The 13,967-nt window shown below is 39.1% G+C and overlaps 4 long non-coding RNA genes across 4 annotated transcripts; 3 read left to right on the plus strand and 1 right to left on the minus strand.

Moving 5' to 3' along the window:
- Nucleotides 1-716: 716 nt before the first annotated feature.
- On the minus strand, nt 717-1,602 carry LOC117191980. Its single transcript, XR_004474128.1, has 2 exons — nt 1,517-1,602; nt 717-977 (listed from the first exon to the last, which is right to left on the minus strand). It is a non-coding gene; the product is annotated as an uncharacterized LOC117191980 (long non-coding RNA).
- Nucleotides 915-1,627, plus strand: LOC117191985. Its single transcript, XR_004474133.1, has 3 exons — nt 915-986; nt 1,053-1,470; nt 1,536-1,627. It is a non-coding gene; the product is annotated as an uncharacterized LOC117191985 (long non-coding RNA).
- Nucleotides 1,628-5,902: 4,275 nt separating this feature from the next.
- Nucleotides 5,903-6,376, plus strand: LOC117191983. The gene is made up of 2 exons (XR_004474131.1): nt 5,903-5,970; nt 6,035-6,376. It is a non-coding gene; the product is annotated as an uncharacterized LOC117191983 (long non-coding RNA).
- Nucleotides 6,377-11,272: 4,896 nt separating this feature from the next.
- Nucleotides 11,273-11,740, plus strand: LOC117191989. Its single transcript, XR_004474137.1, has 2 exons — nt 11,273-11,334; nt 11,399-11,740. It is a non-coding gene; the product is annotated as an uncharacterized LOC117191989 (long non-coding RNA).
- Nucleotides 11,741-13,967: the final 2,227 nt, after the last annotated feature.

The following is a 13,967-nucleotide window of genomic DNA, read 5'->3' on the forward strand; positions in this document are numbered from 1 at the left end:
TGTTCTAGAATGTAAGATCTCAACCAGATCGTATAATTATTATAGCCAGAATCAAGAAAACAATTTCATTCTGTCTCGCTCTGTCTCTCTCTAACACACAGGTTTCATGGTCGGCTTTGCCAATTGCAAAATATGAGTTCAAGGATCTCAGAACCTATAAGAGCCAGAGCAGCCAAATTTGGTATCCACACTCCTGTGATATCGGACCTTGACAGTTTCGTGTCCAAATTTCGCCACACCCCCTTCCGTTCCGCAAAGGACGAAAATCTGGGGCATCCACAAATCTCAGAGACTGTTAAGGCTAGAGTAACCCAATTTGGTATCCGCACTTCTGTTAGATCTCACTATAAAACGTATATCTCAGAATTTCGCCCCACCCCCTTCCGCCCCCACAAAGAACGAAAATCTGTTGCATCCACAATATTGCAGATTCGAGAAAACTAAAAACGCAGAATCATAGATAATGACCATATCTATCAGATTGCTGAATCTGGATCAGATCAGATCATTTTTATAGCCAATAGGAACAAATCAATTTGCAGTGGCTACGCAGCGCCCGACGTCACGCTCAAACTGATTTTCTGTCTCTCTCGCACGCACTCTTTGTCGTGTCGTTTAATATTAGCGGCGTCTGCTGGAGGAGAGCCATACTGACTAAGTATCGGGTATAACCGTAGAGTTGCGGTGTCCGCAGCAACTCACAACGTTCCCCCTCGTTTTTTGCCGTAGTTTTTGTGATTGGCTCACATTTGAAATTCGCTTTGTTCGCAGCCAGTTTTCACCAAAAACTTATGGAAATGCTGCGGCTGGCATATAATTTGAGACTGCGATTGCCGCGACTTGCAATTGGAGTTGAGTTGGGTCGCAGTCCCTCCACAGCGCCTTCTACTCCTGCAACCCACCTCCACAGTCGTCTACATCTCCTCCGCCTCCTCCACCGCCTGCGCCTCCCTCGTTGGGTTCGTTGTCGTATGGATCTGTAAAAGGTCAGAGCGTGAGATATGAATTTTAATCGAGCTGTCAGTGCAGAGATATCTTGTATAATCTTTCAGAGGGTATGATGTATGATATCATATCCAAGGCTTCGACGCCCGAGGCTACCCTTTCTTCTTTCTGGTTTTATAGTATCTAAGCATTTCAGCAGCTACGAAACGTGAGGAGCCAGCAACAGCCAGAGAGACAGATTGCGCTGCGCCAGGCCAAATACCAAATAAACATTCACCAATGGAGCTAAGCGCATATTAGCTAATTTGCGAAAGCCAACAACAGACTACGAATAGCGTCAGACAACCGCTGCAGAAGCGTGTATCTCTATCTAATGAATACGCAAAGCAGAATATGATGAAATCGTCTAAACTTAGATACGGTTTTTAAGGGGCTCGGCTCACGCAATCCTCCAAACGGACAATGAGAGCGACCAGGCTGGAAAGACAGGTGTCTGGGGACAGGCTGGCGAGGATGATTAAATTGGTTTGTTTTTTTTCAGACAAATTTCCCTAATAAGCCAATCAATTACCGTTTACTATTCGTTTCAGCCGCTAAACTTCGCCTTGAGCCTCCCGATTGGGGCGCAGTTCGAACGAGACTGAGCCTCTCAGAACGGGCCCGAGCATTTTCTCTTAATTGCGAAATGAAAGTGAACTCAACATCTGCATTAAAAGCAATTAAATATCTTTTGTGTGTGAGTGAGTATTACCCCCTGCATAGTACATAGATATTGTATCTGTATCTCTCCAGCTTCGCTCAGTGCTTGATAGAGTAAGCTCTGTTTGGGGTGAGCGGGTGGATCGAGGGGCATCTTCTAATTATCCTTTTTTTGGCGCTGCTAATGGTCAGACTCGACTCTGAGCCATGCCATGGAAGTATTCAATGAATTGGAACTAATTGGTGCGATGAAAATCCCCCGATACTCAAAATGAGTATTGGGGTATATTAGATTTGTGGTAAAAGTGGATGTGTGTAACGTCCAGAAGGAATCGTTTCCGACCCCATAAAGTATATATATTCTTGATAAGCATCAATAGCCGAGTCGATTGAGCCTTGTCTGTCTGTCCGTCCGTCCGTCTGTCCGTCTGTCCGCCTGTCCGTCCCCTTCAGCGCCTAGTGCTCAAAGACTATAAGAGCTAGATGTTTTGGATCCAGACTTCTGTGATATGTCACTGCTACAAAAATATTTCAAAACTTCGCCCCGCCCACTTCCGCCCCCGCAAAGGACGAAAATCTGGGGATATTCAAAAATCTCAGAGACTATTAAGGCTAGAGTAACCAAATTTGGTATCCGCACTCCTGTTAGATCTTACTATAAAACGTATATCTCAAAATTTCGCCCCACCAACTTCCGCCCACACAAAGGACGAAAATCTGTTGCATCCATAATATTGCACATTCGAGAAAACTAAAATCGCAGAATCATAGATAATGACCATATCTATCAGATTGCTGAATCTGGATCAGATCAGATCATTTTTATAGCCAATAGGAACAAATCAATTTGCAGTGGCTACGCAGCGCCCGACGTCACGCTCAGACTGATTTTTTGTCTCTCTCGCACGCACTCTTTGTCGTGTCGTTTAATATTAGCGGCGTCTGCCGGAGGAGAGCCATACTGACTTAGTATCGGGTATAACCGTAGAGTTGCGGTGTCCGCAGCAACTCACAACGTTCCCCCTCGTTTTTCATTGCATTGTCGGGCAATTTGTCAGCATACTTCCCCTTCCCCCCACAAACCGCACAATTAACGCGAACATGATCCATTCACAGTACCCGAAACCGATTAACCGCAGTTCCCACCTGTTAGATCATCATTATGAGGGGGGAGATCATTATGGGTAGATGTATTATAATTGAGGCAACAGGCTTTCGCTGGATCCGTTGAAGAAGAAAGCAATAAAGAGCAGCACCCATGGCCAGACCCGTAGCCGTACTCGAACAGGTTGAAGTCACACTTTGGAGACTCTGCTTTGTTCCCAGTGCTGATGTCATTCGGTAATCATCTAAGCCCCGTCCCGTCGCACGGGGTTTGCTTAGAACTCGACAGCACGTCAGTAGTTATTATATAGGCACTTTGCTATGGGACAGTGTTAGGTACACAAAGGAGGAATATAAATTATAGAGAAAGTAGAAAGGTTTAAGGTCATCGAAACCGTTTTTCAGGAAACACTTAAAAAATACCTCTAAACTATCACATTAGATTCATTGCAAAGCGATGACCTACCTGTTTGAGGGTTGTTTGAATCGCATCACGGGACCAGTCGTAAAAACAGGTTCATTGACAGTAAGAGGGAGGAGAGAGCATATAAATGAGTGAAGGATCGATTTGAGAGGATTTTACATGGTTGAGAAGGAGGATTGAGATCGAAGTTAGTTCACATTATCACTGATAGGTGGCGCCACCAAGTAGGAGGTAAGTAAGGATAAGGGACGCTCGCATTTTATACTGAATTACCAAATTCGCAACATGTTGCAGCAGCATGTGCTTAAGCATGTGCAGCTTGGCAGCATGTTGAATGTAAGTGTGCATCATATTGCTATGTTATTACGTGATCATGTTAAATAAATACTTATAAGATATTTTATTAACATTGAATTGGGAAACCATTTCTGCTATGTTATTAACTGGTCAAGCTAAATAAATACTTATAGGATATTTTATAAACATTGAATTGGGAAAACAAATGTGTGTAGTTTCTGAAATTTACATCCTATAGAAAACATAGGTTGAAAAACTGGGTTTCTAGATGTCCGTATAGAGGGTTGAATGGTAAGAGAACACAAATTAATGGAGATATATATAGGAGCACACAAAGAATAAAATTATAATATGAAGACATAAAAATTAATTAAAGCTACTTATAGTAAATATACGGCTGAGGCGAAATTTTAATAATACGAATACATATTTATATAATAAGATTATTTTATGTATTTTTCTAAAAATAATATATACATATGTATATAATAAATATAACACATTTAACCACTATTTATTTTAAATGTTTGCTGTTTTACTTTTGATTGGTTGAATTTCACTTCCTCTTATTACAAGAGAATCATAGGATTCGTTTGAAACAGGTTAATTCCAAGTGAGGATTACACAAAAAGAATAAGTGGATTTCAGGTAGAATAGAGGTTGTAACCTTACCCTCATATTATTAGATTGACCCAGTAGGAATCGTTTGAAACAGGTTTGTGTGCAGGTACTGTTTGTTTTGGATATAAAAGATTAAGAAGGTGCTTGGGGGGCCTAAAAAGATACCATTTAAAAAGGAAACCCTTAGTCCTATTTCAATAGTGAAAGTGGTTAGTTCGATACAAAAAAAAAAAAAAAAATAAAACTTAAAATGGCATCAAAAGTTAAGTGCGACATGTGTGATAAGTCCGTTGACTTTTCAGAGTTTCAATCTCATTATGAGAGATGCTCTGATTCTCGTAATAATGTGGCGTGTGACCTTTGCTCTAAGCCCATCGACTTAATAGAGTTTGATAGTCATTATGAAGCATGCTTGGGACCTAGGAATGCTTTTGAGATTCTTATGAGCAAAGGATCTAATTCAAGTGATCTTCAAGGTCCTTCAACGTCAGGAGCTTCAAAACGGCCTCGATTGGATACTCCGATGGAACTAAGGATTATTGACTGTTCAATTTGCGGTGAAAGTTACCCTTCGTCTAGGGAAAGACGCCATATGATGTCGGAAAAACATAAGAATGCAAGAGCAGCTCAACTAGAGGAAAATGAAAACGTTATTTTAATTTCAACGGAGTCGCGATTTCCTTTAAAATCATATCGTGTTCACTCAAATAAAAGTGAACAGATTGATTTAAAAGAGTTTTTTCATGATTGCAAAAATGATATTATCAATTTATTGCGTCACTGCATGAGTGAGTACAGATCCATAAAATACAATTTAAAAGTATATGGATTATACGTTAAAAACACTGATGATGAAAGCTTAACAGAAACAATGAAGCATTTCATTAATCCATACAAACCAATATATGAAAACGAGCTGATTGATGATCATCTAAATGATACCATAGAAAATTTGATAACTCTCAGCAGTGAATTCCAGGAGAAGGATTCAGGTTGGGCAATAAAGTGTTTTAAATATTTTGAACTTACCATGATAAAACTAGAGCATATCGCTGCAAACAGGTTTATCCAAGCTCCCAAAAAAATTAAGTCACGAAATGCACTCATAAATGTTAAAAATTACGATGATTTTTGTTTCAAGTGGTGTGTTTTAGCATCATTAGCCTATGGAAAACACCTTAAAACTATATATCAAACAGCAGCATTAAAAAAAATTTCCCGAGATAAGTTAACAATACCATCATCCTATCGATGCGGAAACATACGGCAAGACATCATTTATTATGAAGGAGTAAGATTAAATTTTTCGGGAATTGAGTTTCCAATAACAAGCAAAGGAATCAAGCGATTCGAATCAGCAAATGAGGATTTTAGCATCAATGTTTATGAAGTCGATGAGAATGGAAAAAACGTTGTGGGACCCACAGTGAGGACTACGAAAATTCGGACTCACCACATAAACTTGCTTGGAATTAATAGTGATAATATGCAAATGATGCATTATGCATATATAACGTGCATGAGAAAATTATGTTATTCACAACATAGTAAATCCCATAATACTGCATATTTTTGCGAGAACTGCTTGCAATTTTATAGTACAACAAATACTATACATGACACTAAAGAGTGTGGAAAAGTTGCTGCTTTGTATCCTGAACCTAATACCAAAACTGTATTCAAAAGTTTTTCTTAAAAACTATTTCCACCAGTAGTAATTTATGCTGACATCAAAGCAGTTTTGGAAAATTACCATATAAATCTTAGTGATCCATCAAAATCATCAACTACTATGGCACAGAGGCATACAACATGTGCAGCATCATTTTATATTGTACATAAATACAATGAACATCTAAATGAGATGTGGACATACGAAGGTAAATATTTTAACATTCCAGCAAAGGCAATAAACTCATAAACATTATGATTTCCTTATTTCAGGACCGGATTGTATCCAAAAATTTTGTCAAGCACTTAGGATGAAAACCGATGGACTTTATGAGAAGTACTGGAAGTCCTATAAAAAACCAATCTATCAGTTTAACATTTGGAATGAGGATTATCAGGAACACGGTGATTGCTATGCCTGCGAGAAACAAATTTCTGATGATGATCGAGAAAAATTCTTTGATCAGTTTACAGGACAATTTGTAGGTCCTATTCATAAGCTGTGCAAACAGACATTTAGATTAAGCGATCCCTTTTTCCCGGTAGTTTTTCATAACTTGTCTCGTTATGATATACATTTATTTGTTACGTCAATAAAAGATGAACTAAGACCCATTCCTTGCAATAATCTTCCGATTATCTTTCGTAGTGATCAGACGTGTTTTTGTTTTGCGCTCCGCATTTTTATACCCGATACTCAAAATGAGTATTGGGGTATATTAGATTTGTGGTAAAAGTGGATGTGTGTAACGTCCAGAAGGAATCGTTTCCGACCCCATAAAGTATATATATTCTTGATCAGCATCAATAGCCGAGTCGATTGAGCCATGTCTGTCTGTCCGTCTGTCCGTCTGTCCGTCCGTCCGTCTGTCCGTCTGTCCGTCCCCTTCAGCGCCTAGTGCTCTGTGATATGTCACTGCTACAAAAATATTTCAAAACTTCGCCCCGCCCACTTCCGCCCCCACAAAGGACGAAAATCTGTGGCATCCACATTTTTAAAGTTACGATAAAACCAAAAATGCAGAATCGTAGAGAATGACCATATCATTTAGACTGCAGAATCTGAATTGGATCGTATTATTATTATTATAGCCAGCATCAAGAAAACAATTTCATTTTTTTTCGCCCTATCTCTCTCTAACACATACGTAGCATAGCCGGCTTTGCTTAGAGTAAAACATTAGAGCCTAGATCTCAGAGACTATAAAAGCTAGAGCAACCAAATTTGGTATCCACACTCCTAATATATCGGACCGAGACGAGTTTGTTTCAAAATTTCGCCACACCCCCTTCCGCCCCCGCAAAGGATGAAAATCTGGGGATATTCACAAATCCCAGAGACTATTAAGGCTAGTGTAACCAAATTTGGTATCCGCACTCCTGTTAGATCTCACTTTAAAATGTATATCTCAAAATTTCGCCCCACCCCCTTCCGCCCCCACAAAGGACGACAATCTGTTGCATCCACAATATTGAGGATACGAGAAAACTAAAAACGCAGAATCATAGATAATGATCGTATCTATCAGATTGCTGAATCTGGATCAGATCAGATCATTTTTATAGCCAAAAGGAACAAATCAATTTGCACTGGCTACGCAGCCCCCGACGTCACGCTCAGACTGATTTTCTGTCTCTCTCGCACGCACTCTTTGTCGTGTCGTTCAATATTAGCGGCGTATGCCGGAGGAGAGCCATACTGACTTAGTATCGGGTATAACTGTAGAGTTGCGGTGTCCGCTGCAACTCACAACGTTCCCCCTCGTTTTTCATTGCATTGTCGGGCAATTTGTCAGCATACTTCCCCTTCCCCCCACAAACCGCACAATTAACGCGAACATGATCCATTCACAGTACCCGAAACCGATTAACCGCAGTTCCCACCTGTTAGATCATCATTATGAGGGGGGAGATCATTATGGGTAGATGTATTATAATTGAGGCAACAGGCTTTCGCTGGATCCGTTGAAGAAGAAAGCAATAAAGAGCAGCACCCATGGCCAGACCCGTAGCCGTACTCGAACAGGTTGAAGTCACACTTTGGAGACTCTGCTTTGTTCCCAGTGCTGATGTCATTCGGTAATCATCTAAGCCCCGTCCCGTCGCACGGGGTTCGCTTAGAACTCGACAGCACGTCAGTAGTTATTATATATTATATATTATATTATTGAATCCGTGCAAAAGCAATTTTTAATTTTTGCCCTTCGGAACTTTAACTGGGACTCGGGTAGAATCTTGCCACCCTACCGGTCTAGGCTAAATCTTATTGACCTGCCGTCGTTGCACCATCGCAGAATATGCAATGGCGTAATGTTCGTGCACAAGCTCCTTCTTGGGACTGTTGACTCCCAAACTCTCTTGGGTCAGATTGACTTGGCCGTTCCATCCAGACCTACCCGTACTTTTAGGCCTATCCGTCTACCCATATGTAGGTCTAATTATGCTGATCATGAACCTTTTAGGGTTTTATGCCATAATTATAACTCCCTCTGTCTAACCCTATCCCCTGAACTGTCTCTTAAACTAATTGCATGCAATATTTATAATCATTTAAATTTAGCTAACGTTTAACTTATCTTTTTCTGCCTTTAGTAACTAAGTACCATTATTAACAGATAATTTGTTAATTTAATAAATAAATAAATAAATAAATACAAAAAAATAGGCACTTTGCTATGGGACAGTGTTAGGTACACAAAGGAGGAATATAAATTATAGAGAAAGTAGAAAGGTTTAAGGTCATCGAAACCGTTTTTCAGGAAACTCTTAAAAAATACCTCTAAACTATCACATTAGATTCATTGCAAAGCGATGACCTACCTGTTTGAGGGTTGTTTGAATCGCATCACGGGACCAGTCGTAAAAACAGGTTCATTGACAGTAAGAGGGAGGAGAGAGCATATAAATGAGTGAAGGATCGATTTGAGAGGATTTTACATGGTTGAGAAGGAGGATTGAGATCGAAGTTAGTTCACATTATCACCGATAGGTGGCGCCACCAAGTAGGAGGTAAGTAAGGATAAGGGACGCTCGCATTTTATACTGAATTACCAAATTCGCAACATGTTGCAGCAGCATGTGCTTAAGCATGTGCAGCTTGGCAGCATGTTGAATGTAAGTGTGCATCATATTGCTATGTTATTACGTGATCATGTTAAATAAATACTTATAAGATATTTTATTAACATTGAATTGGGAAACCATTTCTGCTATGTTATTAACTGGTCAAGCTAAATAAATACTTATAGGATATTTTATAAACATTGAATTGGGAAAACAAATGTGTGTAGTTTCTGAAATTTACATCCTATAGAAAACATAGGTTGAAAAACTGGGTTTCTAGATGTCCGTATAGAGGGTTGAATGGTAAGAGAACACAAATTAATGGAGATATATATAGGAGCACACAAAGAATAAAATTATAATATGAAGACATAAAAATTAATTAAAGCTACTTATAGTAAATATACGGCTGAGGCGAAATTTTAATAATACGAATACATATTTATATAATAAGATTATTTTATGTATTTTTCTAAAAATAATATATACATATGTATATAATAAATATAACACATTTAACCACTATTTATTTTAAATGTTTGCTGTTTTACTTTTGATTGGTTGAATTTCACTTCCTCTTATTACAAGAGAATCATAGGATTCGTTTGAAACAGGTTAATTCCAAGTGAGGATTACACAAAAAGAATAAGTGGATTTCAGGTAGAATAGAGGTTGTAACCTTACCCTCATATTATTAGATTGACCCAGTAGGAATCGTTTGAAACAGGTTTGTGTGCAGGTACTGTTTGTTTTGGATATAAAAGATTAAGAAGGTGTTTGGGGGGCCTAAAAAGATACCATTTAAAAAGGAAACCCTTAGTCCTATTTCAATAGTGAAAGTGGTTAGTTCGATACAAAAAAAAAAAAAAAAATAAAACTTAAAATGGCATCAAAAGTTAAGTGCGACATGTGTGATAAGTCCGTTGACTTTTCAGAGTTTCAATCTCATTATGAGAGATGCTCTGATTCTCGTAATAATGTGGCGTGTGACCTTTGCTCTAAGCCCATCGACTTAATAGAGTTTGATAGTCATTATGAAGCATGCTTGGGACCTAGGAATGCTTTTGAGATTCTTATGAGCAAAGGATCTAATTCAAGTGATCTTCAAGGTCCTTCAACGTCAGGAGCTTCAAAACGGCCTCGATTGGATACTCCGATGGAACTAAGGATTATTGACTGTTCAATTTGCGGTGAAAGTTACCCTTCGTCTAGGGAAAGACGCCATATGATGTCGGACAAACATAAGAATGCAAGAGCAGCTCAACTAGAGGAAAATGAAAACGTTATTTTAATTTCAACGGAGTCGCGATTTCCTTTAAAATCATATCGTGTTCACTCAAATAAAAGTGAACAGATTGATTTAAAAGAGTTTTTTCATGATTGCAAAAATGATATCAATTTATTGCGTCACTGCATGAGTGAGTACAGATCCATAAAATACAATTTAAAAGTATATGGATTATACGTTAAAAACACTGATGATGAAAGCTTAACAGAAACAATGAAGCATTTCATTAATCCATACAAACCAATATATGAAAACGAGCTGATTGATGATCATCTAAATGATACCATAGAAAATTTGATAACTCTCAGCAGTGAATTCCAGGAGAAGGATTCAGGTTGGGCAATAAAGTGTTTTAAATATTTTGAACTTACCATGATAAAACTAGAGCATATCGCTGCAAACAGGTTTATCCAAGCTCCCAAAAAAATTAAGTCACGAAATGCACTCATAAATGTTAAAAATTACGATGATTTTTGTTTCAAGTGGTGTGTTTTAGCATCATTAGCCTATGGAAAACACCTTAAAACTATATATCAAACAGCAGCATTAAAAAAAATTTCCCGAGATAAGTTAACAATACCATCATCCTATCGATGCGGAAACATACGGCAAGACATCATTTATTATGAAGGAGTAAGATTAAATTTTTCGGGAATTGAGTTTCCAATAACAAGCAAAGGAATCAAGCGATTCGAATCAGCAAATGAGGATTTTAGCATCAATGTTTATGAAGTCGATGAGAATGGAAAAAACGTTGTGGGACCCACAGTGAGGACTACGAAAATTCGGACTCACCACATAAACTTGCTTGGAATTAATAGTGATAATATGCAAATGATGCATTATGCATATATAACGTGCATGAGAAAATTATGTTATTCACAACATAGTAAATCCCATAATACTGCATATTTTTGCGAGAACTGCTTGCAATTTTATAGTACAACAAATACTATACATGACACTAAAGAGTGTGGAAAAGTTGCTGCTTTGTATCCTGAACCTAATACCAAAACTGTATTCAAAAGTTTTTCTTAAAAACTATTTCCACCAGTAGTAATTTATGCTGACATCAAAGCAGTTTTGGAAAATTACCATATAAATCTTAGTGATCCATCAAAATCATCAACTACTATGGCACAGAGGCATACAACATGTGCAGCATCATTTTATATTGTACATAAATACAATGAACATCTAAATGAGATGTGGACATACGAAGGTAAATATTTTAACATTCCAGCAAAGGCAATAAACTCATAAACATTATGATTTCGTTATTTCAGGACCGGATTGTATCCAAAAATTTTGTCAAACACTTAGGATGAAAACCGATGGACTTTATGAGAAGTACTGGAAGTCCTATAAAAAACCAATCTATCAGTTTAACATTTGGAATGAGGATTATCAGGAACACGGTGATTGCTATGCCTGCGAGAAACAAATTTCTGATGATGATCGAGAAAAATTCTTTGATCAGTTTACAGGACAATTTGTAGGTCCTATTCATAAGCTGTGCAAACAGACATTTAGATTAAGCGATCCCTTTTTCCCGGTAGTTTTTCATAACTTGTCTCGTTATGATATACATTTATTTGTTACGTCAATAAAAGATGAACTAAGACCCATTCCTTGCAATAATCTTCCGATTATCTTTCGTAGTGATCAGACGTGTTTTTGTTTTGCGCTCCGCATTTTTATACCCGATACTCAAAATGAGTATTGGGGTATATTAGATTTGTGGTAAAAGTGGATGTGTGTAACGTCCAGAAGGAATCGTTTCCGACCCCATAAAGTATATATATTCTTGATCAGCATCAATAGCCGAGTCGATTGAGCCATGTCTGTCTGTCCGTCTGTCCGTCTGTCCGTCCGTCCGTCTGTCCGTCTGTCCGTCCCCTTCAGCGCCTAGTGCTCTGTGATATGTCACTGCTACAAAAATATTTCAAAACTTCGCCCCGCCCACTTCCGCCCCCACAAAGGACGAAAATCTGTGGCATCCACATTTTTAAAGTTACGATAAAACCAAAAATGCAGAATCGTAGAGAATGACCATATCATTTAGACTGCAGAATCTGAATTGGATCGTATTATTATTATTATAGCCAGCATCAAGAAAACAATTTCATTTTTTTTCGCCCTATCTCTCTCTAACACATACGTAGCATAGCCGGCTTTGCTTAGAGTAAAACATTAGAGCCTAGATCTCAGAGACTATAAAAGCTAGAGCAACCAAATTTGGTATCCACACTCCTAATATATCGGACCGAGACGAGTTTGTTTCAAAATTTCGCCACACCCCCTTCCGCCCCCGCAAAGGATGAAAGTCTGGGGATATTCACAAATCCCAGAGACTATTAAGGCTAGTGTAACCAAATTTGGTATCCGCACTCCTGTTAGATCTCACTTTAAAACGTATATCTCAAAATTTCGCCCCACCCCCTTCCGCCCCCACAAAGGACGACAATCTGTTGCATCCACAATATTGAGGATACGAGAAAACTAAAAACGCAGAATCATAGATAATGATCGTATCTATCAGATTGCTGAATCTGGATCAGATCAGATCATTTTTATAGCCAAAAGGAACAAATCAATTTGCACTGGCTACGCAGCCCCCGACGTCACGCTCAGACTGATTTTCTGTCTCTCTCGCACGCACTCTTTGTCGTGTCGTTCAATATTAGCGGCGTATGCCGGAGGAGAGCCATACTGACTTAGTATCGGGTATAACTGTAGAGTTGCGGTGTCCGCTGCAACTCACAACGTTCCCCCTCGTTTCCTTTTGTTTTGAATAAACAGCCGGTGTTTTCCTAACTAAATTCTAATTATACTTTCTAACCAGACAACAATCTGGAAACCTATTCATTTACGCGAGTGCATGCCTTTTGATTTGTGTTAAAACATTATTTAACTTTTTATTTTTCGGCGTCGGCTTGTGTTTGTGTTGTTGCAGTGAGTGAGTATTGCATTGCAGTCCGCTCTCGTCTGGTGGCTTTTGTTGTTTTATCACTCTCTCGCTATCACCTCAACTTCAATAACTGTTCTTTCTCTCTCGCTCTTTAAACTTTCTGAGCAATAGCGCTCTCTGTTAAGTAGCTCTCGCTATAACCGCTCTCCACTCTGCTCTCTTTTTTTTTTACCAATTCCGCTTTGAGCGTTGTCTGGCACATTGGACTGATACCAATTTGTTTTGCAAATAATTGTAAATTGTAATTGTGTCATTGGACTGATACCAGTTTGTTTTGCAAGTAATTGTAAATAAATAATAATAAAATGGAATACGCTGTGGTCTGTGCCAAAAAAAACCTGCAAGAAGCAGATCACCCACGATCAGCCGAATGTCCCCTGCTGGCTCTGCGATAGCGTAGTGCACGCAAAATGCGCTGGATTTTCTGGCCTCGTGAGTGATGCTATAGCCAAACGTAATGGCTTGCATTACAGTTGCGAGGCATGCCGTGCGGTGGAGAAGGACATGGTATCTTTCATGAGGCAGACGCGGAGTGGCTTTAAGGAGCTGACCGTTGGTTTTAAAAACCAATACGATCTGCTCCTAGCCATGGAGGCTCAATTTAGCGGTTTAAAACTGCTGAATGAGTCTCCGAGGCGCAAAAAGGTCACTCCGCGGGATCTGCAATTGCCAACCGTCACTCAGCCGTGCGCCGCCGAAAAACTGACTCCGACCACTCCAAGTGTGCAGCAGTTGATCTCGTTTGCCACTCCAAGGGCAACGACAGCTGCTGGTGATGCAGATTCGGTAGCCGAATTCATCGCCTCGGAGAATGTGCAGCCAAGTACGTCTGCAGCGTCCGTGTCCGTGGTGTCCGCAAGTTCGCTAGTTGTCCCGTCTATCCC

This window comes from Drosophila miranda, assembly GCF_003369915.1.
Source record: "Drosophila miranda strain MSH22 chromosome Y unlocalized genomic scaffold, D.miranda_PacBio2.1 Contig_Y1_pilon, whole genome shotgun sequence".
In the NCBI taxonomy this organism is placed as follows: Eukaryota; Metazoa; Arthropoda; class Insecta; order Diptera; family Drosophilidae; genus Drosophila; species Drosophila miranda.